The sequence below is a fragment of the Lichenostomus cassidix genome, chromosome 14 (assembly GCF_008360975.1).
Source record: "Lichenostomus cassidix isolate B80296 chromosome 14, HeHo_3.0, whole genome shotgun sequence".
Taxonomy (NCBI): domain Eukaryota; kingdom Metazoa; phylum Chordata; class Aves; order Passeriformes; family Meliphagidae; genus Lichenostomus; species Lichenostomus cassidix.
In genome coordinates this window covers 9,466,458-9,489,864 of record NC_139495.1, presented here as the reverse complement: position 1 = coordinate 9,489,864, position 23,407 = coordinate 9,466,458, and the positions used below count along the sequence as shown (strand labels likewise).

General features: G+C 36.7%; 1 long non-coding RNA gene across 1 annotated transcript in view; it reads left to right on the top strand.

The window, feature by feature from the left end:
• Window positions 1-23,407, top strand: part of LOC146430822 (uncharacterized) — a 79,424-nt gene that overhangs the window by 608 nt on the left and 55,409 nt on the right. The window contains exons 2-5 of the long non-coding RNA XR_014855131.1: window positions 15,354-15,472; window positions 16,313-16,379; window positions 16,630-16,686; window positions 16,763-16,874. This is a non-coding gene — a long non-coding RNA (uncharacterized LOC146430822). The remainder of the gene's footprint in view (window positions 1-15,353; window positions 15,473-16,312; window positions 16,380-16,629; window positions 16,687-16,762; window positions 16,875-23,407) is intronic.

The window sequence follows — 23,407 nt, the reverse complement described above, 5'->3', positions numbered from 1 at the left end:
GGAAACTCAGTCCTGCCTTCAGAAACAGCTGGAGGAGAAGGACACTCCTCACACCTCCCCTGCCATTCAGCTGAGGGTCATGGAATCACAGGAGGGTTTGGGATGGAGGGACCTTCACATCTCCCAGTTCCACGGCCTGCCATGGCACGGACAGCTCCCCAGGGTGGCCACGGTTCAGCTGGGTGTAAATCCCCCTCTGGAAGGTGAAAGGAGAAGGCTGGCAGCGTTTTGTGCAGGGCTGTCGGGCAGAGGGGCAGAGTGCAGCCTGCTCCTTCCAGCCCGGGAACCTGGGCGAAACTCCCGATCCCTTCTGCTCACGCTGGGGATTGCTCTGAGTTATCTCTATCCGTATCGCCCCCTTTCGCTAAAATGCCATTAAAATGCCATCAGCGGTCAAATATATTCAAATAAACACTTTCAGTTCTCTGTTCCACACTGTCACACGTGGGCAGCTGCGGTGGGGCTTCCTTCGGGTTTTGGTGTTTTTCTAAGTAAGGGAAATTAGGTGCACAGCTGCCAATGTGCTCTTTTACTGCACACGTGTTCAAGTCAGCACTGTTAATGAATACAGACTTTGCAAAACATTCTTTGTGAATTTGCCATGCAGTCAGAGTTATGCTATGGAACATTTTAAATGAATGTAGGAAAAATGCAAATTATTTACAATACATGCCTTTATATTTTAAAATGCGGTACAGGTTCTCAGGGTCAAGTGGAAAACAAGTATTTAAAACCAGGCAAAAATTAATAAAATATGGGGACTGTTCTTGGTTTTTCTCATACATATTTCGTATTTATGAGATTTTATGCTGCTACCCAAACAATTTTTTCTTTGCAAGTTGGATCATATTGCTAACTGTTGCACCAAATACCGTGCTTTGGTTCTCATTTTTATCTGGCTGCTAAGAAGCCCTGTGGTGTTTGCATTTAAAACTAATTTTAGACCATAAAAATGTCAGAAAATCAGTATTGTTTTTTGGCAACATTTCATTTTTATGGACTGCAGGTCATTTAATTGAGCAAAACAAAGCTTTACACAGTAACACAATAATTGCCATTAACATTTGTTAGTGTTTTTGAGTACTGTATGGAAAACTGCAGCCCAATAATGCTACTTCTTTGAGGAATTTCAGTATTCTATAGAATGGTCCATATAATTTAGGAACCAGCCATTTCCTTGCCCTGCTGTTTCCTACAGGAAGTAGAAAGAATCTTTCATTATGATCCAGATAAAATATTTCCGGCATCCCCGTATTATAATTTTATTTTGTACTATATGTATTTTTATACACTTTTACTTTGGCTAAATGTAGTATTAATGTAAGGCCGTTGTGAGATGTCCTTCTTGTGGGTACACATTTATTAGCCAGCAGAGGGCTGTCATTTCTTACCTTAGAGGACCAGAATTTAGGCCTAAATCTTGCAATTTATTTTCATGCAATTTTTCTTTGCAAAACACTAGATTAATATTTTAAAAAAATCATAAACCCACAAGAAATAACTTGAATAGGAACAGGATAAATAAAATTTGTCTAAGAATTAGCTAAGATGTAATTTTTAAGTTGGGAATAATAGGGTAGGAGAATGTTATTCAGGAGAGTGCATGAATACATTTCCATATTCAACAATCAAGGTTTGCTTTTAATTTTAAACATATTCAAACTTGTGCTTTATGTACTCATGTAATATACATTTGGAGTAACTTCAGGGATTTCATTCCATATAAAATATAAACACACACAAATTATAACTTACTTTCAAACTTATAAATATGAGTTGGTCAGTACAGCCCATTATCAACCTCCCAAGAAAGATATTTACTTGTGTATTTTAGAAATGCATTAACAGATCTATTTATTTCATCCTATTAACATGAAATGAAAGTCAGGTTAATTGCCTGGGAAGTGCAATAGAACAAATCCCTGAAGGGGGGATTAGTATTTGGCTCACTCCTCGTTATTTCAATCAGCAATATTAATATTAGTCTTCATGATATGCTTTTGACAACTGATTTGTTTTTAAATTTTAATTTTTACAAGTTATTGGTCATTACTGTGAAAGAGGAAAATCCAAGAATCATGACTAAGTCATTAATCTGCCCATTTGTGTAATGACAACAGTCTTGTCTGATGACAGTAACAGTTATTTTGTGTCATATTAATCAACTGTTATAACTGATCATGTAAAGAGCTGAAGAGGACTCCCTGTGAGAAGAAAAACAATATTTAAATAACTTACGTGAAACTTGTATTTAAATAAAACTCTATCTTTTCAGCTGTGAAAATGTGGTGAGTATGCTAGCTCTGTGGATTTTTTTATTGTGTCTTTGATTTAGTTTGCTGCTTGGACTTAGAAATAGTGATATTTGCCTGTATGTTTAAATATACATTGGAAATTGAAAAAAAAATGTGTTCCATAATCTGGAAATTTATTATAAACTGTGTTTTAGTCACATTGATTCATATTCTTAGAATATGTAGTTCTGAGGGGGGCACTTTCTTTGATCTGCAATTGGCTGAAATATATTTTTTCCAGCAGACTACATACAGAACATTCTTTATAAGATAAAAAAATATTACCCCTATAAAAGAAAACCTAATTATTCTTTTTCAATGAGGCTATTGGAAAAATTAAATATGACATGTTTTTGCTGGGTTAAAAATGAACTCCAAGAAAAGAACTGATTTGGACTGTGGTCTGATGGATCGGGAACATTAGCAAGGGAAAGGTAAGCTCTCCTCCTGCACTGACTCTGCACAGACCAGGAGACACTGGAATTACCAACAACCTTTGCTTCTCCCTTAGGAGTAATTGCCATACAAGTCACAGCAAATGTGTTCAATGTAATTTGTCTTAAGTAAACGCTGAATTAAACTTCAGCAGCTCTTAGTGATTTCCACAGGGTTTTTTTCCTCCACAATTACAAAGCTGGGTTTAAAACTTTAAAGATACACACATACAGTTTGTACTTCAGTATCCTGAACAACCTTAATTTGGATTTTTTTCCACTCTATTTCTGCATCTTGTATAAATAATACATGTGGTGACTGTGTAGAATATCCAACTTAATAATTTCTGGATGAAAAAGTCATGAAATGCAATGGGGTTTTTTTTATTGTAGCAATATATAGAAATGACAGATAGATGAAGTGTTTTAATACATTACTTGTGTTCAAGTCTATCACACATTTCTAAGGGACCTGGGCATATTCACCCAGCAATGTTTAGCTGTTCATTTATTTACTTAATAGAAGTAATTTTACAAATTACCTACTTTGTAATTAACAAAAGCAGAAGCAGTAGATGGTGCAGTGGGGAATATTTCAGTGTGTAAACATTTGCACCATCGTGACCAGTGTAGAGTTATTGTATAGTAGTGGCAATACAGATCTTCTTTTTCAATTTTAGTTGAAGATTTTGTGTTTTCTGACCCAAAATGAAAAAGATATTGGTGACAATATGATGTTATGAGTGCTATTAAAAGTGTGGTTTTTCTTGCCTTTTTAAAATACGTTAATTTGGTAACTTAGATGATATCCCAGTGAAGGATTTTAGAGAGGCCAAAAAATGGCATTGAATGTAGTTACATGTTTTCAGGTTTCCCAAAATTTCTGTAAAATTAGGATTAGCAGTAAAATTAGGATTACTTGTAGGTTAAATAAATAGTATCATTTTATTTTTGTAACATCTGTAGTGATTCTGCCAGCCCTAAGGGCTACTTAAGCAGAAATTTGGGAAGCCCAGGCAGAAATAAATACCAAAGTTCTCATCCACATAAATATGCTGCAAAAGGAACCTGGGAGATGGGAGAACATGAAAGCTTTTCCTACGCAGTGGTTTAATTTTCTCCTGAATTTTGAACTTTGAAGTCTTAGGCAGTATGACACTTTGTTTTGCTGTCAGTTTATTATGATTTGCCTCTGATGCTCTGAAGCAAAAGACTATTACTAGAGATGGTTTCCATAGCAATTACAACTATCTGAATATGCACGGCGCTGCCTTCTCATTGTTTCCATTTTTCCAAGGACTTTTATTTACCAGGTGAATGGTGCAAGGTAACTTTGTTAGGGAGCTGCAAGGGAGATTTGTTGAGTGCTTTTGGGAAATGGACCAGCTATTTTAGCCATGGCATTTGTCAAAAACATAGTGAATAATTTGGCAATTAAAAAATACCTTTATTATCTCCCCACATTCGTAGCCTAATGGAATATATAAGTATGCCACAACCATTTCAGTTCACAGGGCATTGGCTTCATGCAGATTGTTCAGAGTTTGAGCTCTGAGTGGTTGAGTTGGGTGGACATGCTTAATTTTCCTGGCTCTTCAGAGTGGAGTCAAATAGAGCAAGAGATATCATCACTTGTAAAATCCTTTTTGTTTGTACACTACCAAAAGAGGATCAGATGCTCTTTGTGGTCTCTGGAGTCTGCTGTGATATAAAAAGCAAGTACTGACAAGTATATTTGGTCCAGTTCTGTGCTGCCTTTTGCCTTTTTGATCATGATCCCCTGACAGGATTTCCAAGTTATGACAAAGTTCTCCATTATGTCTACTATCTGTGTATCATTTTCTGTATTATACTCTAGTGATACAGCAGCAATTAATTGTTCCACACCACTTTCACAAATCAAAAATGCTCACTTCTTTTGGAAGTTAAATTAATTCAGCACTGGGAATTGCCCAGTAGCTCACTGGGAAGTCATGAAAACAAGAACAGAAGAGTATGTGTCATACATGGAAACTATTAGAGTTCTTAATCAGAAATAAATGTCTGCCTTGACTCTTCTTACACTTTGTCAAATTTGATTCAGAGGATGAGTTGTTCTACTGCTTGCTATTTCCTGGCAGATCTTTCACTGTGTAATCACTCTTAGTCCCTCTAGTTCTTATATTTCGTGTCTCTTCCCTTGCCCAGCCTCTATTGACACTTGATTTGTAATTTCTCCTCACCAAAGTAGGGCTTTAACTTCTAGAGAGTTACATCTTGCATCTGATTATTTGCAGTTTGTTTTGTGTCAAGTTCTTTTGTACTCACACAGCCAAAAACCAGCGAGCTACGCAGATTTGTTATGAGATAAAGTGTCTGACTCTCTAGAGTTGCACAGATGGAACGGTGCTACTTTCATAGGGGATGTGCTACTAAAATTTAAAAGGAACAGCATGAAAAACATCTTATCTGTAAGTGAAGATTCTCATTGAAATGTCTGTCTTTGGAATCCAAAAATGGTGACTGAATGCATAAGGTGTTTGTTAAGGAATTAACTCAAGCTGTTCAGCTCTTTTTCAAACTTTACTGTGATGGATAAACTAAATTTTCTTTGGATTTTTTTAGAAAGTTTTTTCTTATGGGAAATAGATATGTGTAGAATTTCTGCTGAAGTTTGTCAGCACTTTTCAAAGTAACCACTTACTTTGCACAAGCACTTTAGACAAGAATTTAGAGTTGAATTCTAGATTCAGTCATGAGATGTGGAAATGCTACTGCTGTGGATCCTAAGGAATCAAAGTTAATTGCAGTAATTTACTGCTGAGCTGTGTGGTGCATAAAATCAAAATATATAGAGTGACAAGAAAATCTACAGGCAAGCATATTCATTTTAATAAATGAATGGTGCAATTTCAGTACCATTAATAACTCATTGTGGGTATTATTTCTTCTGCTATGCCTCCTTTGACACACTCTTGGTGTACCAAATCTGCCTTCTGTTCTTTCTTGGTGCCGTTATCAACCACTGTCTCCCCTCTAGAGGTTTTTCAGGGACCTCAATCCCCTCTACCCTGTACAAAACCCATTTTACTTCTGAAAACAAAGCCTGGCAGGGCTCCTCTCAGGATATGATGCCTATGGGGTGAAAGACAGAGGCCAGTCCATCCCCAGGGGCTGCGTGGCTGAGAAGGGTAAGAGGTGGTGGGACTGGCACCCCTTACAGATAGATACAATTCAAAATCTCCAGGGAAGATTGAACTAATTTTTTTCTGGATTTCACTGCACCTCTTTTTTAAAGCTCTTTTTGGCTGTGATATGTCACAATGTGCCCCTCCTGTGCTGTCTGGCCATGTGCTTAATGCTGGTTCTTGCCTGCCTAGAGAGTTGCCGGTAGAGCCACTTATGGACAGAGAGCTACACTCTGTCCTGAGTCTCTTTACATCCTTTTTTGCAAGCAGGGCTGTGCTAAACTCCCATTCTGTCTTTGCAGACCTATCCTATTTATTATTTAATGTTGATTTTTTTTGTTCCTCTAATGAGCAGAAAACTCCTCAGAAGAGATAGTTACAAAACAGCCACAGAGATGCTCAACCATAATCTGTTTACTTATCAATCCTTGCACACTGTTGCTTAGTAAATTAAATTCATCAACTCAGTCGTTCATATACATAGCTTTAATTTTATGGCTTTATTTTAATTTTATTTGAATGAAACTCCTATAACTTACTTTTGGATAAAATTAATTTTATTAGTCATTTTGGATAAGTTATTTTGGATAAAATGGTGCAGATATTATCATCATCATCATCACAGGAAAGCAGTGGGGAAGGAGAACAGTAACATATGTATAAATATATGCAAAAATTGGTAAAATTCAAAGGGAAGGCTGACACTTAAAATGTGGCAAAATATATTGGGCAGTGCATCTGATTTTGAAATATGTTGAAGAGTTTTAAAAAATATATCTTGATCTTTTCAGCATTTGAAGATTTACTACATGACCCCATTTGCAAATATTCATAATCCTGTAAAAGAGATACATTGTGAGGTTCTTAAAAGCCCTTTAACACTGATTAAACTACTTTAGAATCCAAACAATCATACTCCTATTCCTGCATAATAAAACAAGGGCCTTTACATTAAAACTGGTTACCTGCAAAGTCTTATAGGCATTTCACTTTTTGTTTCTGTCTGCTCTAGGGCTGGTGTTTGATTTGTCCTACAGCCAGATCTCCCATTTAGATTACCTGGGAAATTGGGATTACACTTTCAATGCCTTATTGAAAATGCACATGGATTAGAAAAGGAATAGATAAATAGATGACTGGGAAACAAACAGATTCTGGTGTTTGTACTTTCCTTTGTCCATTTTTAACTAGAATGACCTGCCTCATAGGTAGTATTTAAGTATAGTTTTTTTCAGTATGAAATACGAAATACGAAATTATTTCTAATATCATGTTTTGATAACATTTGAATTTTAATGGCATGCATCAAAGTAATGAAAATACATAGGTTAAGGCTGATTAAATGTGTGTAACTATGTAGTTTCTAGGCAACATAGGCAACACAGTGTATCACTATAAAGTATTAATTGTAGCAGTTGTAATATTCAGCAACTCTTTTGTTGTTTGGTTCATCTTGTAATAATGCTTTAATACTTTCTCAATATTTATGCTAATGAACATAATTTTTTATAATTCTCTGCTTTTAGGGAATGAAACAATTGGAGCCTTATAGGACAAATTACTTAGTCGTTCTAGAAGTAGTCTCTTGGCACTTTTCTAGAAAACTTAAGAGAACTTCCAGCTTAAACTGCACAATGTAGGCATTTTCTGATGGAGGAATATGTTTGTAATATCTACATGGCTAATCTTGGTTAGTAACTGAAGGTTGCAGATCCATACAGAGGGTCTTTAGATACAGATGCAAAGTAGTTTGATAGTATAAATCCAATATCTCTTGACTAGGTGTCCATATCACAGAAAAACCTGTCATGATTGGCATTAATTGCCAACCTTCTTGGCAGATTCTGAAATATGGCCCAAAGACTGATTGGATAAAGATGAACTCTTGCATCCACCCACATTCAGAGGTAGCTGTTTCTTGTCAGGATTGACAGATGTTAGTGGGGTGGGATATGAACCTTAGAAGGTCTTTTCCTTTGGTCCTTTTTCTTCATCCTTTCTTTGAGTTTTGCTTTTTAGTGTCTCAGCATAATACTAATACTTTTCAGAGAAACAAAGATCACTTCAAGACTTAATAAAAAGAAATCAAGTCGATACTGTTCCTGAAATTTCATACAAGAACAAAGGTTAGCAGAAGAGATGAGGTATTTTTCTTGTCAGTCATATCTGGAAAGTTGCTATTTTGACTTCTGCCAGGAGGGAGGAATGCCATAATGTTTCTCAGTATGGAAGATGAATTCAGGGGAGTGAAGTGGTGATGAATCATCTCAATACGGCAATGGAATATCCTTTGTAGGGAAACAATCAAGATTCTTTTCTGTTTGTTTTTTTTTTTCTCCCCTTAGGCCCCAGAATGCTAGTTAAAAATACGTATGTTGGATGATTTTTAGGAGATTTTTTTTTGCTTACGTATATTAATTCAGACAGCCTCAGACTGTTGTAGTGCAAACCAGTATTTTAATAAGCAGCTGGTTTTGGTTACCATGTTGACATTCATAGTGCAGATCTGGATAGAAGTTTCTATGAGCAATTCCTTACTTTTTCTCTTAGGATTTCCAGCTCTCACACTGAAAATTAATTTAAAACTAATTAAAAAGATGAAAATACTTGGGATCATTTATACTTTTAATTAAATTAAAAGACTTGAGGGAATGTTTGCGGTCATTTTTGACCACTCACGCATTTCAGTGGAAAATTAATGGGAAATAAGTTCCCAGAGTCATCTGTGAATAGTCCCATGAGTCACATTACTGCTGCTTTTTCCGAAAACTTCAGCGAATGTAGGCTGGGATAATCTGATTGAGAAGTATTACACTAGACTGCAACTTATGAGAAATACCTTCTTCAAACACCAAGTATTGTTTGAAACATTCAAATATGTTGTGAAGCTTTTACAAAGAGTTCATACTAAAGCCCAAGAAACTTTTATGGTGGATTTCAGTTTGCAGACCTCTGTTGATACATGGGATTTAATATGCACTCCCTTAATAAAATGTATAGTCAAAAATACAAACATTCAAGTTTACTTGGTAGTGTGGCATAGAGGTTTATGTGGAGTGCATGTGGTGACATGCTGATTTGTGATGTCCAATCCATGTCAAAGCTCCCAGAAGGACAAAGATTCTGTAACAAGGAAATAAGGACCAATCCCACAGTTGTCTCCAGAATCCAGGGAGACATTTTTTGTAGTGTTGTGGAAAGTTACCTCAGTCATCTGGCCTAAAAGCACTTCTGACCTGATTTACTTTAATGGCATTAGATGATGGAAACATTAGAGATCAGGGTTCTGTGTTACGTGAATTAGGCAATTCTGCTCTGCATTTTCATGTCATCTGAACTGTATTGAAAATGCTTCCTGCTAAGAAGTACCACTAGGCTGAAAATCAAATATATGTAGTACTTATGTATGATGTGTTCACTGAGGACACTTCTGCAAGGTGTTCAACCTCTTACAGGACAAAGAGGATAGAAAGAAAATTAAGCAGCTCATTCTGCACCACTTGGTATTAATGAGAAGTGTTAAAGTGTGGACCTTTTTGGGAGAATGCTATGGGTAAATGAAATGAAACAGTAGAGTATAAATAAAAATACTGGGCAGATTGTTGCTGCTCTTGGTGAAGTTGTGTAAATTATACATGAAAGGAAATACCTGCAGTAAATAAAACTTGCATGTAAAAACATCTAAGGCTAAATCATTACCAAAGGCAGAAGTTGAACTGAGCTGAAATCACACGAGGAATCTCATCTTCCACAAGATGGAGCTGTGTGATTTCTGCTTTTGGAAGCAATTCAGTCTATTAGCAAATGATTCTTTGATTCTGTACAAGGACAGGAGAATCACAGTGATCTATCATTTCTTGCTTTCTCAGATGCTAAGGAACTGCTGCAATTTAATTCTAGATGGTCGTGGGGGTGCTAAAAATATTGAATTTAACATGAAGGCCTCTGAATCTAGAAGAAAAGCAATATCAAAAAGAAAAGAAAAAAAGAAAACCATTACCTTTCTCTGTGAAGATCACAGCAATTTGCCTAGCGTGTGAGGGCCTGTCAGCTTTTCTTTATTTACTCACTTTGATGATAACTGCAATGCAGATTTCTTGGGAATGGTTTCTTATCATTTATGCTCTGCAACATCCGAATGAGGGAGAGATATTACTGCCTAAATGATAATTCAAACAAGTATTTTGAGCAACATTGATGGACCTCCAGTTCTGGAGTGTTTATTAGGTCTGAGCAGATGTAAGTGAAGTACTTCATCAGCAGAATGCAATACTGTCTTTGGAAGCAATGACTGGAAAAGATCAAGGATTCATAGTAGTAGAAAAATAACAGAACACGAGGTCCTGGTGCGATGGTTTTGCATAAAAAGGTAATGTAATCCTTTTCCTGAATAAGCTGGGAAATTAAACAGGAGTAAGGAGCGGGGGGAGCTTGTTTTTCCTGATTACATGGCATTGGAGAGAGTGGCTGAGGAGACAGGAAAAGAAACATAGTATAACCTTCAGAGCCAGGGGCTGTCATCAGCACAACTGGGCAGAAGTGAAGAACCAGCATCACTGGGAATCTCTCAGTTAGATGTGTGCCAAGGATCATCCAGACAAAGGCCTGGAAAGGTACAAGAGTTCTTTCACAATGTATCAAGAATTCTAAAAGATATAAGTTACTCAGGTAGTATCACGGGATGTGTCCCCAACAAGCCCCGTGGCAACTGGACAATTCCCAGCAGGGCTCTTGTGGCCCCAACCAAAACAGGCTGGGATTGCCTGGGGCCTTCTGGAGCAAGGGCTGGCACCCCAAGGACTCCTTGAACTAGCACTGAAGAGTGCAAACAGCAACTTGTGTGCAGCATTGTTAAATCACACTAAGTGTCACAGCGATTTTTTCCAACCAATCCCTGAGTTTTACTGTTTTGGATTGTAGTGAGTTAATGATTATAAATATTCTGGAAACTTAAAAAAATTAATGTGATTTCAGTATATCTGCTGAAGTTTGGTTTCAAATGTGGTTATGTCCAATCAAATTACAGCTCCCTTCGTCATTCACTTTTAATTGCTAAAACCTCCAAAATTTACTGCCAACCATTCCTCTGTTTCCCAGCCTGTGGCTGGCAGAGAAAAGGGAGGCCTGTAATTGCTTCCAAATTCCACGCAAGTGGATTGTGTGGCTGATATATACACAATCATCGTATGGTGGGTATGTCAAGTGTAATAGATAATTGCTGAGCTTACACAGCAATATTTTCCTCACTGGGAAGACTCACGTCAGTCTTTATCTCCTACTCAACTGTCAGTTCTCATGGAAACTTGTTGGAACTTCATGTCTTTTAGACCAGGTCCTCTTGTCAAATTTGATCAAAATTAGCCAATTCATTCAAAAGTTGTGGGGGAGGGGTTAAGAACTGACAGGCTCTCAGTGCATCTGTGTAATTTATTTCCTTGCAAAACTAGTGTGGAAAGCAAAATTTTGTAATTTTCAAAATAGGCAGTCGGAATTCAGTAACCTGCATTTAACTGAACTTACAGAAATTCACATGACTAAGTCAATGTGCACAACTTAGTGTTTGAGTCACAATGTTGAGAATCCTCACCCTTTTGGGTTTGTGTGCATATGGATATATATAAACTGATATATAAACCACATTCACTCCTGGAGTACCTGAGGATAAAAACTAGATCATCTAGCAGTTTTTCAGTTTATTTCCTAACTCAAGCCAATTTTCAAAAAAACCAAAACCAAACCCACCCTTGTTCCAGCCGTGTTGATTTTTCAACTTTTTTTTTTACCTGTGGCAAACATTTTTACCAAAAGGGAAAAGCTGAAGGAGATAGCTGATAGCAGATAACAATGATGTTTTCATATATCCAGATCTAATTTGATCTCCATTACAGTGAACAGACCTATCTAATTTTGAAAATAGGACTAAAGGGAACATTACATGAACAGGAGGGCTCATATAGTTAATGAGTTTGCAGTCTATGGATAAAAATTCTGTTGCAGATTTAGATATTAAACAACTTAGTAGAATTGTCTCTTCTTTAATTATACATTTCTGAAATGGTAAAGTGCATGATTTATTTTTTAAAGAAATTAAAATATTTTAAGTAATAATAAAACATATGTACCAAGTCCATGCATTTTTAATTGATATTAAGTAAAATCAGGCATATAGGTAATTTGGTTTGCCTACTTTACTTTTTTATATGTTTGTCTTAAGCATTTTGAGGTGTAAGGGTCTTTAGTTTGTAAAAACAACCTTACATTTGAAGAAGTCATAAGAAACAATCCTGTGATCACAGAAAAACTGATTTTGGCTGGGCACAGTAGTCCTTCTAGATAGGGATTTTAACTTTAACACTATCTGTTGAGAAAGATGATTATGTATATTGTGTTATTAAATATATGAAAGGAGGGAAAGTCTTTAATAAGATTCTTCCTTCTTTCTGAGGGAAAAAACAGGAACCTGCTTGTTTCAGACCTACTTGAAAGATTTTCAGAAATGAATAATTCACATCAATAATGTGAGTTGAATTGCATCCCATGAGGGAAAGCATGAAAAGAAAAAGGCAGGCATTACTAGTCAAGCTTTACTTTTGTGCCACCAATAAACAAGGCTTTAAATGAAACACAAAAGCAGTGAAGTGTGTGAAATTCATAATTTGAAAAGGAGGCATGTAATAACAGGGAAAGCTGCTGAAGTAACTTAAGAACCAGATGAAGGTGCTTTATTTGCAGGTAAGTATAGTGCAACCTACACACTTCAATCAAGCCAACAGTAGGCTTTAGTAAGAGATAATAAAGTGTGAAAGGTGGTTTTGTGAGGAGGATGGAAAGATGCTTGTACTAACTGCTCATATTTATATATCCAGTAAACACCAAAATAGACCCACTGTGTTGCCTTGCACTGTGACACCCAAACATATCGTTATCCATGGGCTCACTTTTAAGTGAAACTTGAATTTTGGACAGGGGGAAATCAAAGTTCATGGGTAGGAAACATAAACTATGATAATCCACCTAAATAAAATACTCACATAGGTGCTTTGCAAGTATCTCAGCAGTTATCAGGCTGTATAATTAAAAGCATACAAAAGGCTTACAAATGGTGTATTGGAATGTTATGGTTTATCGAACTAGAATGAAAAAGCTTGCTTATTCACTTGTAAATGAAAGTTCATTTGGGGTACAATACCTTTGAGATCTGATGATGTGTTCTTATGTAGAGCCATATTTCAGTCTCCCTGGCCCATTTCAACTTTTTCACATGTAGGTTGTTCCTGAAATTATGTAGAAATGAACAGAGGCAAAGAGCTTATAGTCTGAATGTAACTAATGTGTTGTAACTCCCTATTCAAAACAAGATGAAGTGTGTTCCTAATTACTTTTAGGCAAGCCTGATGTGTTGTGGGGCAACTTTTTTTTCTGCAGTCAGACTCCACCTGCAATAAAAACATAACTGACTAGTGCCTGCTGTGCTCTTTGTAGGCTCCCCAGGGAATGTGTGTTGTCACCGTGTAACACACCCTTCGTTTGAAGGGAGAAATGTCTCCAACTCTTTTACTCCAAAAGTGGCATTAGAGTGAATGTTGTGACACAAAAAAAGAGTCGGCAATTTTCTAAGTCTTCTTCCAGGACTTTTAGGGAGCTTTTGCTTGCAGTCTGGTTATTTTATTTTATTCCTGTGGTGGGTTTTTTTGTTTGTTTGTTTTTGGTTTTTTTTGTTTTGTTTTGGTTTGTTTTTTTTTGAGAAGCAATGTACTTGATTTACGACATTCTTCCCAGTGCCTATTGAGGCTGGATAACTATTCTTAACATTAGCTTTTAGGAAAATATCTGGGTTGGGGTAAAGACTAAAGGAAGAAGGAAGCATTGAGAAAGAATAAAATTACATTTTTGATTGCAACGTGTATTTTAGAACCCATAGTTTTTCTGTTGTCCTTCAGTGGGAGGAATATTTTCTCAGGACAAATTTTTTACTTATATTCCCATAGGAATGGTGGAATTTGCAGCCTGATGGATGAAATAACTTCTTAGGATCTCTCCTTCCTTTTGTTCTTTTATATTTACCACTATGAGCTCTGAATGCTGCATTCCTTTATTTATTCCTTATTTATCACTGTGAGCTCTGAATGTTGGCTGAGACTTGGAGGACAGCTTTGTCGTGCAGCCTGTTCCTTTGGTTCTAGAATTTACTTTCTTTCACACTTTACAGCAACTCTTTAGAATCCATGTCATGTATAAAATCTGTCATCCTCCCCAAAGCCCAGTTGTAAAATATACATTACTGTACAGTGGATACTTGATCAGCTTTGTAGTTGAGCCCTTGGTGTGCCCCAAAAGGGTCTGTAAATACAACGAGCTGTAATGAAATGTGTCAGCTTGGAATGGAGCGTCCCGGCTGAGGAGCAGGGCTCTGTCTCTGGGAATCAGTGTGGTGCTCTGTTAATATTGCAGGCTCATGAATGTTTTAGTTTGAGTAAATGCAAAAATCCTTCAAACTCTGTCCTTTCTAGATTTGGTTGGCAGAAGAATCTGCTGCAGGGTTAGTTGGCTTTCTGCTATGATTCATAGATGTGCTTTCTCATCTCTTATACAGAGAATGTTGCTACGTTCTCTCTCCTTTCTTTGAAATGAAATGCCTGTTTTTTTAGAGCTATTTTGAAAAGTATAATTAAATGTCACCAAAAGAATATATTACTTTTTTTGAGGGGTGATCCCTGCTCAGCTGCACCTGTTTGCCTGTTCACTCAACATGAATTAATTGGAGCTTTATCTTCTCTCCTTCCTTTCTGTATTTTATCCTCCTCTTTGTAGAAAGGCAAAAGCTCAGCCCCAGAGATCCAGCTGGAAAATCTCCTTGCATGTAGACAAATGATGGCCATGGGGTATAGAATGGGAGGGAGAATATGAGGAAAAAGTAGGATAAGAAATACTTTATTCAGATAATGTGTTTACCAAACAAGAGACAGAGGTCTAGAAAACCAAAGGAAAAAAAAAAAAAAAGACATGCACTGGCTGTCTCCAGCAGACCTCCTGCAGACATTTCAGACATTTCAGGTGTATATTTTGATAAAATATTTTCTGGCTTTTTAGAGGTGCCCTCAGTTTTTGAACTATGGCATTGGCATAGGAAACACTTAATAAGATATTTCTGACAAAACCCGATTACTTCAGTCCAGAAATATAAAATAACACATGCCCAAAATTCTGGTCCTTCCAGGTATATTTTGATAAGAACTTATACAGAGATCAATATTTTAAATAATTATTTTAAATAATCACTTTTAAATAATCCTGACAGACTCTTTGTAGGGTTAATTACAGTTTAAGAGGAAAGAATGACATACAGACTGTAATATTAAGCACTTGGCTCATAATATGGATCTCTGTGTCTTAACTACATGAAAGCATTTCCTTGTTCTGAGTGTTCCATGTGGTTTTTTTTCTTTTTCTGTCATCAGTGCCATGAGCTTATGTGGACAGTTGTTTTGGAGATAGTGTGGCTCACATATGTGAAGTATAAGTCTCTGTAAAAACAAAGGAAACCAAAGGAACTATTAAAAGACTGGCTAAAAAGGAGGTACTTTTGCAGCTGAATGTATTTTTGTATGTTTTCAGCTGCTGTAAGAAAAAAAGGTGCCATCCATATTTATGCTTCATTAAATAAGCATAAGGAGACCTGAAAAATAAAAAGAAAAACTGAAACTTCCTTCCTTGTCAGCATGAAGGAACCTGTCAGTGAAAGATTCACTGTTTAAATTGTGCCACCCTAAAATGGGGATCAGGAACAAAGCAGATGAATAGAGCCTGTTTCACAGATTCCAAAAGAAAGAAATCTCAATTATTGTAAGTCAATAAACATGAGATTGTTTCCTACATGGTTCTAAATTCTGACATGAACAATTAAAACCACCTAGATTGGTTTGATATTCTCAGTATTTCAGAAAATTAAATAATTGATTGTTTCTTCCTGTCTGAAGTTGGGAGCTTTTTTTTGATGCTAGCTCTAGAAGCTCTGTTTTTGTCTATTTTATAAATACTATTAGTAAAAATAATTGCAGCTACCCATAAACATTGGCAATGCTTATTATATCATATAACAAATTATATTTTAATTTTTTTATTTAATCACTCACATTTTGCTATGGCTTTCAGTTCTTTAAATATGATGAAAATGCATTATGGAGATGCATGAGTTTTATGATTTTATGGGGTAAAAATATTATTTCTATTATCTATTTGTGCTAGAAAGAACATTTTCCTCATACACATGGAGAAACTGCAATGATGGTCACTATTAAAGTGTTTTTCCTGGTAAGAAATTAGGGGGTGGGAAAGGAGAAAATCAGAAACATTCATGAATGCTAAAGCTAAATCTCTTTTTTGATATGTTCTAACTTCTGCAACCTTTCTCTGACAGTGCTGGGGTACTGCTGCAAGTGAACACAGGTTACCTGGAGCTCTGAAAACTGGCCTCTGCAGTCAGGGTATGTGTGCTTGGGCAACAGCAGCAGATTCTTGATATGTAGAGAATGGGAAAGGACAGCATTCAGATTGATTTGGCTATTTGTGTCTTTTAATCATTGGTAGTTCAGTCATCAAAGAATAATGTGGAAAACATTGTCACCCCAATTGATAATGCAAACCCTTGAGCTCACTCAGACATTGATTCTGTGTTCAATTCCTGTTACCATTACACCAGATCTCCTAGATTTACTTCAGCTTCTTTGTCCTCAGATGTTCAACTGGCAGAGTTGGTTTTGGTTTAGCTCTTTTGTTTCAGCTGAGCGAATGGTAAGTTTTGTATTTTCATATCCAGATACTCCTTGGTTTTAAAAGTCCGTCTCCTAAGCACATTGCCTGGTTTTAGGTTCCTCTCTTTACAGGAGTGTGTGAGCAGCTGTTTCTAAACTTACCCATTCCTTACTATGATTTCTAACTTGGGTCTCTGCAGACTATCAGAACAGAAGCTGATGGAACAGGTAAGCTAATAAACAGGATTTTCAACCCTTTTGCATTAGAATACAGTTTTGTATGAAACACTGCACTGTGGAAGCTGCATTAAAAATGTTTAGAACAAAACAGGGATTTGCTAAGGTACATGTGAATGTGTTTGTACTTTGAAATTAACTGTAATGTGGTTTTGTTTGAAAATACCTTTTGTCATCAGTGTTCTATTCTGGTAATGTTAGAATGGAAATAACTTGGAAATTTGTAAAATACTTATATTTATAGCATGTTTGGGAAAAGTAATGCCCAAATTCCAAAAGAAATCCCCCCCACCCAGAAACAACCTCCAAATCTTGTGTTGTTGCAATGTGCTAATGTTGTTTGGCTTATTAAATAGGAGGGAAAGTCAGTAGAATATATTAGAAAAAGTGTTCTCTATGATTTAATCAAATGGGCTGCTGTCAAATACTTGATTTTATAATTGCTACAATGTAGTTACCATTCTCTGTTGTTTTGGGCTGGAACCTTACTGAAGGAAACTAAGTATTCTTCTACTGCATCTATATAAGATGGCTCAAACAATTCTTTCTCCTATACATCTCAAAGTTATTTACCTATAGAGTTGCATCATTACTTATACAGGGAATATTATCATGGGCATGTGTGGAAAATGGCTCTGTAAGTAAATGACAGGAAGCATTCCTCAAAAATCATGGTACAGAGTACCTTTTCCTTTTTTGTCTCTTTGGGCCTGCTCTTTCTGTTACATTTGCTAAGAGGTGTCCCTCAAGTAGACTGTTACCAGCTTCATGTTATTCTGCTACTGTCCTACTTCCTTGGTGTGTTTTGTACAGTAAGACATCAATTTCCCAGACACTGGTGTCAACTTAATTTCAAAATTTCTTTCAAATGAATTTTGTGTGGTATTCATGTTATTCTCAAAGAAAGACATCATCTCTTTGTAGAAGTGAGGAAATCCTCCTGGGAGTCACCTTCTCTCTGTGTGATTTCCTCTGCAGAAATTATGATCACATGAGAAACAATGAATTTGGGTTGATATAATGCCTGAATTGTAGATAGCCTTAACACTGTTTATTAAGCATTGTATATTTAGATCTAAATTGCTCCAATTAAACTATTCTTTCAGTCATGATAATATGTTTTTATTTCAACTGAAAAAAATAGCACATTTTCATAACAAAAGAAAGAAAATAGGTAGTTATTGCTAACATGTACATGTAATTTGTGATTGAATGTTATACAATATCTTCTGTATTAGGAATTCAGGATTCAGTAGAAAGCTGGCTAAGTAATGAGGAAATTTTACATTAGGAAGTTATATAAATTCCTTAAATTTTTGTCTCCCTGCTAACATAATTTAAAAAGACCAAATCTTGATACTGTCTGCTGTATTAAAGAGCCATGGTAAAGAAGAACTATTTGAAAAACAAGAAGTGGATTGTATGCTACTTTTTTCTTTTCTAATTAGCAGGATGGGTTCCAGAAATAGAGGTTGAAGCATTTTAAACAGAACTGAAGATACTTTGGGATTCCTGTGAATGTGACCTCTTTCCTCTCTTCCTTTGCCAATGCCCCATATCTTACTGTATACTGAGCTATTCCAGGAAACTACAGCAGTGAAAAACACGCATGTGGTGCACCATATTGTGAGAAAAAAATTCACTTGCCAGCTTGAAGTAGGAGGGATGCATATTCAAGAAGGCAGGCTGTAACTAGCTCCTGCTCTTTACAACTTTCTTTTACTTTGCCTTTTACTGTAGTACCCTTTTGTGACTCTAGTTCCACAGAAAGCTCAGTTCTGTCCTTTGGTGTGATCTAGGATTGCAGGTGAGTTTATCTTTCTCCCACTGTACTGTGGGTACATCAGGGGTAGCCAGCTCTTGCTCTGGAAAACTTCAAGTTTTTCTCTATTACCATGCAAGCTGATAATGCTTATCTTACAGAACTAACAGGTTTACTTTCCCTCATGTGATGAAAAATATGTGCATTTGTTATGTTAACCCTATAACCACTTAGAAATGTGCTCCACAATGGGTCACAAGCGTTTGCCCTGTGGAAAACAAGCACTTGGGTCTGAGGAATCTCAGAAAAGTTAATGGTAAAGACCAACACTTTATGAAAGGCTCTGTGAGTTGTTCTGATTGGTTCCTCCCTGGCACGAGAATGGCAAATCTTACATGCAGCATAAAGAGATCCTTATAGCATCTGCCAACAGAGTAGGTGCTGCCATCTATACCATTATTTGGAGGGTTCTTGCTCATAGTAAAAAGTGTCATCTCTTTTTTTTTAATACAAAGTTCACTGTTCCTTGTATGTGATTCTATTTGCATGTGACAGTTTCTCAGACATGTGATAATCTGCCAACACTGGAATTTATTTATTTGGACAGTATTTCCCCTCTTGATAGATCTTGGTTTTACTCTGTTTCAACATCTGATCAAAGATGAACCAGATGCTGACAAAACCTATACCTGCTGAACCATTGTCTGTTCTCACTGTGTCAGCTTCCTGATCTCAGATGTCTCTTGAGATGGTTCTTTCAGTTGTTGCTTTGACATACAACTAGAAAATGATAGACAAAGTTCATATGAGTCTGATTTTTTTCTATAAAACATGTTTTATATCTTCAGTAGGCATCTTTTCTATGTAAGACTATAATTTCCATATTTTCACACAGTAAAAATTACATAGCAAAAAGGGAATTGGAAAACTTGGAACTTTTTGAATTAAGAAGCATGTAAATGTGTAAAATGAAAGATTATTCTGTGTTGCATATTGTGTATGTGCACACAATTATCTCACCAAGTCTTGCAACAGAGTAAGCTAAAAATATTGCTCACTCTCAGATTGCCTTTTGATGGCCAGGCAGCTACAGATTTTTGCCTTTGCATCAGCACTTGATACCTGGTTTACTGCTGCAATTAGTGTCAAACTAGAAAATATGGATTCTGGCCAGTTTGAGGGTCTGTTATCATTGCAGAAATGTGATGACTGCAATTGTAGCAGGCAGAAGAGATGATGAGCATGAAAGAAAAGAGATTAAGGATTTATCTGAGGTCTTGCCTAGCCCTAGAAATAGAATCCAAGCATTCTTCTTCCCAGTGCAGTATCTGTTTTGATGGATGCTTGCGTGACTTCAAAATTTTGTTCACATAGTCTGCTGAAAAATTGCACAACACAAGTAGTGCTATGAAATACCCTTCTGCAGAAGTTTCTCATCGTTTTTTAAGTCTAGTTAAACTTTTGATTAGCATTCCAGGAGCTGAATGTTTGTATTTGGGAAATTTTTACATCTTTGTGTATTTTTCTGCTTGTCTGGAAAATATTGAGATACATTGTGAGTCTATTCTAGGTAATTGTATATATACTAGTTTCAGAATTATTTTTAAAAATTACCAGAATACATGTATGAAATACTATATTTGTGAATCTTCATGTTTGCCCAGTTATCAATTTTAGGACGCATTTTTATTTGATCTCCAAAACACACAGTCTCCATAAATCTAGACTGAAATTAGCAGGAGCTGCAGACAGTGCCTCAAAAGATCATGGTTTTTGTTTGATAGATATATGACAGTAAGACCTGGAAAATAAACAGATGGTCAGGCATATCAGGGTCTTGACTGACAGCAACATGGGAACCACTTCAAGTTTTGAGGCTCATTATTAAAATATTTAGTATCATTTTGAACCCTTGCCCAGAAACCGAGGGGATTTTCCATTCTCTTGTAGCTGAGAAATAAGCGCTTTTTCCAGATTTGTAACAGTAAGGTGAGGATTCGAAATAGCTGAGGCAACAGGCAACAGAAAGAAACTACAATAAAATGCCAACTTAGAAAAGCAGAAAAAAGTCAAAAAAAGCCAAGTTGCCTGTTCAGTGTCCTTGAAAGCCATGCTCCCTGCTAGTTATTCTCAGCTGCTTTGACTGGATTCCCCCAGCATCGTTAATCGCTCCATCTGTTCTGCAGCTTGCAGTCCTCCCTTTGCTCTTTGCTCCCTCTGATCCACTTGGCTGTAGTTCACAGCAGCCTCTACACTTCTTCAGTGAGTTCAGAATAAGATAAATGACAAAAGAAGTCTTTGCTAAAGAAAATGTGACTCCTGGTTTGGTGTCTTCTCCTTACCTTTCTCTAAAATAAAACCCAAAGTAAGCCTGTTTTGCTTATAATTTCTCTAGTAACTTTGGAAGGTCTATGTTTAGTCAAAATAACTTCTTCCTGATGAAAATTTATTGCTGGATAAGTGGGTGCAGTTTAGTTTCCCATCCTTGAATGGCTGTGTGTTGTATTTCCCTCTGCTCTACAGTTTAGCTGTCATTTAAAGAAAGGTTCCAAAACCCATTGTGTATCGAGGGGGCCTGCTTTGCCGTGCTCCTTTGTCCCACCTTAGTCAATCTGGAATGCTTTCAGAGCTCTCCAGATCTGCATGGGATGTTCCTACCCCTTGGAGCTTCTCTCTGGGTTTCAGCAATAGGTGTGGTTAACCCAAAGGCTGGAAGGAGGCAGTGCTCATGCTGTTCTGATCTGTGATGTACCTTCCGAAGGCTGAGGCTTTTGTATCAGGTCCCCAAATATATACTGCAAAGAGAATTAGTGTTTGCACAATGTGGGAGGATGGGATAGTAAATAGTGACAACAACACCATGTAGATTTTTTAAAGTTTCAAACATTTTAATAGTTTTATTTCATGTTGTTCTATTTTTCGAATAAAAATTCCAAACATTTACAGAACTGAATCACTAAGGATTTTGATTTTAGTTTGTATCCTTACCATGGTTTTAATTTCTCAGTTGTTTTGTCTAAAATACCTCCTTTTCCCCACAAAACCTCCTTTTTCAAACCCACGTCTGTTAAAAATTTGCCATTACAGAATGCAAATAATTACTCTGTGGTAGCAGAGGGGAATTTATTTGCCTTGATTTCTGTAGGTGATTATCTCCTGGAGCATGCAGGGAATCCCTCAGCTCGGTGAGCAGTTGTGAAGCAGCAGCAGAGAGGTCTGTGCAGTGTGGGCAGCTCAGGGCTGAGCTCAGGGCTGAGCACCCAGCAGGGCAATTCCTGTGCTCCTCACAGAGCTTCCTGCTCACTGCCTCCAGCCCGGGGGCTTCTCATGGCCAAAGTGGAATTGTACGTTTATATCTGCAGGCCTCATGCTGAAGTCCTTTTTCTTAATCATATTCAAACAAGTTCTCCTTCAGATTATTAATATCTCTGGGCGCATTTGAAATTATGCTGCCGGGAGGACAAAAACCAAATATTAGAATCTTTCCAGGTGTCTTTCATGTGCATTCGATTTTCTTCTGACTGTGAAGAATATGCATCTTTTCCCCTCTCCTCACCCTCCAATCTAGCAGAAGAGGCTACTTCTTTTTTTTTTTTTTCTAGTGGTTCCCTGTTTTTTCCTCAGTTTTTCTTTACCCATGATACAATTTTCAGGATTAATCCCACTTTTATAGCTATATATCTGGTGACTGCAGGACTTAATTGTAACATTTCTAATGATCAACTCTGTCACTGCTTCTTACAATATATAGAAAAAAATCAAGATATGGGACACCAAAATGACTTTTTGTTATTTTCTTTCCTGTCACTCAGTAGCAGTGAGGCAGAACATTGCAGAAGTGAAGTATTAAACCACAGAGAAGGCTAAGAAACTGCCTTTTATTTCTTTATTTTGAGATAGTGTCAAAAGTCTTCTTTCAAGATGACTTTTTTAGTCTTCTACCACTTGGTCTCAAGAGTTTTTTCTGTGGATGTTCAAAAGTGAAGGGAAGGTACATCTCATGCCCAGCACTGTGAGATCACAATGTCAGACTCTTTTCAGGTTTCTTTCATTCCTACTCTCTAAATAGTTCCTTTGTAAAATGGTTTTACACATTTTGATCATCTGAAAATTTTTAGGTGTTGTATGAATTTTTCTTTAAATTACCGGAAGGTTCTGTCAGATCTCATGACACATAGAAATATCCCATTGTCTGTTGAACTACAGCTGAAACAGGCTGGGCAAGGCAGCAGTTCTAGGCATGTACAGTGTAGGTGATGAAGTTTGCAGCTGTGGAGCTGCTCTTGTGGGACAATACTGAGCAGCCACTGTGGCCACTGAGAGGTGACAGTGTAACATCAATTACAGACTGCTGAAACATTGGTCGCTGATTAAATGTGTATTTGGGAGGACCTAAACTTTGTTTTGTGGATGGGGGATATTATGTCACATGATGTATCTGCCAAATTATTTCCAATAGCAAGGTCATTTAGTTCACTCATTCTTCAAATAAGCATAGCAAAGTGTATTTTTTCTTATCTCTTATTGGTAGCTGGAGAATTATTTTACAACTGTGTTTTTAGTCTGGAAAAACAAACACCACTCCTGGAGACTATAGAGTGGCCTGTATGTGAGTAAAATATAAAAACTAGGTGTTTCCTTAGGGTGCTGGAAACTTTATGGATATCAGGGATGATTTAGATGTATCTAGCTGGTCACTGATTATTTCTGGACAGCTTTGCTAGAAGGTCCTAATTGATGCTTATTGAAGTTTTCATTTCTC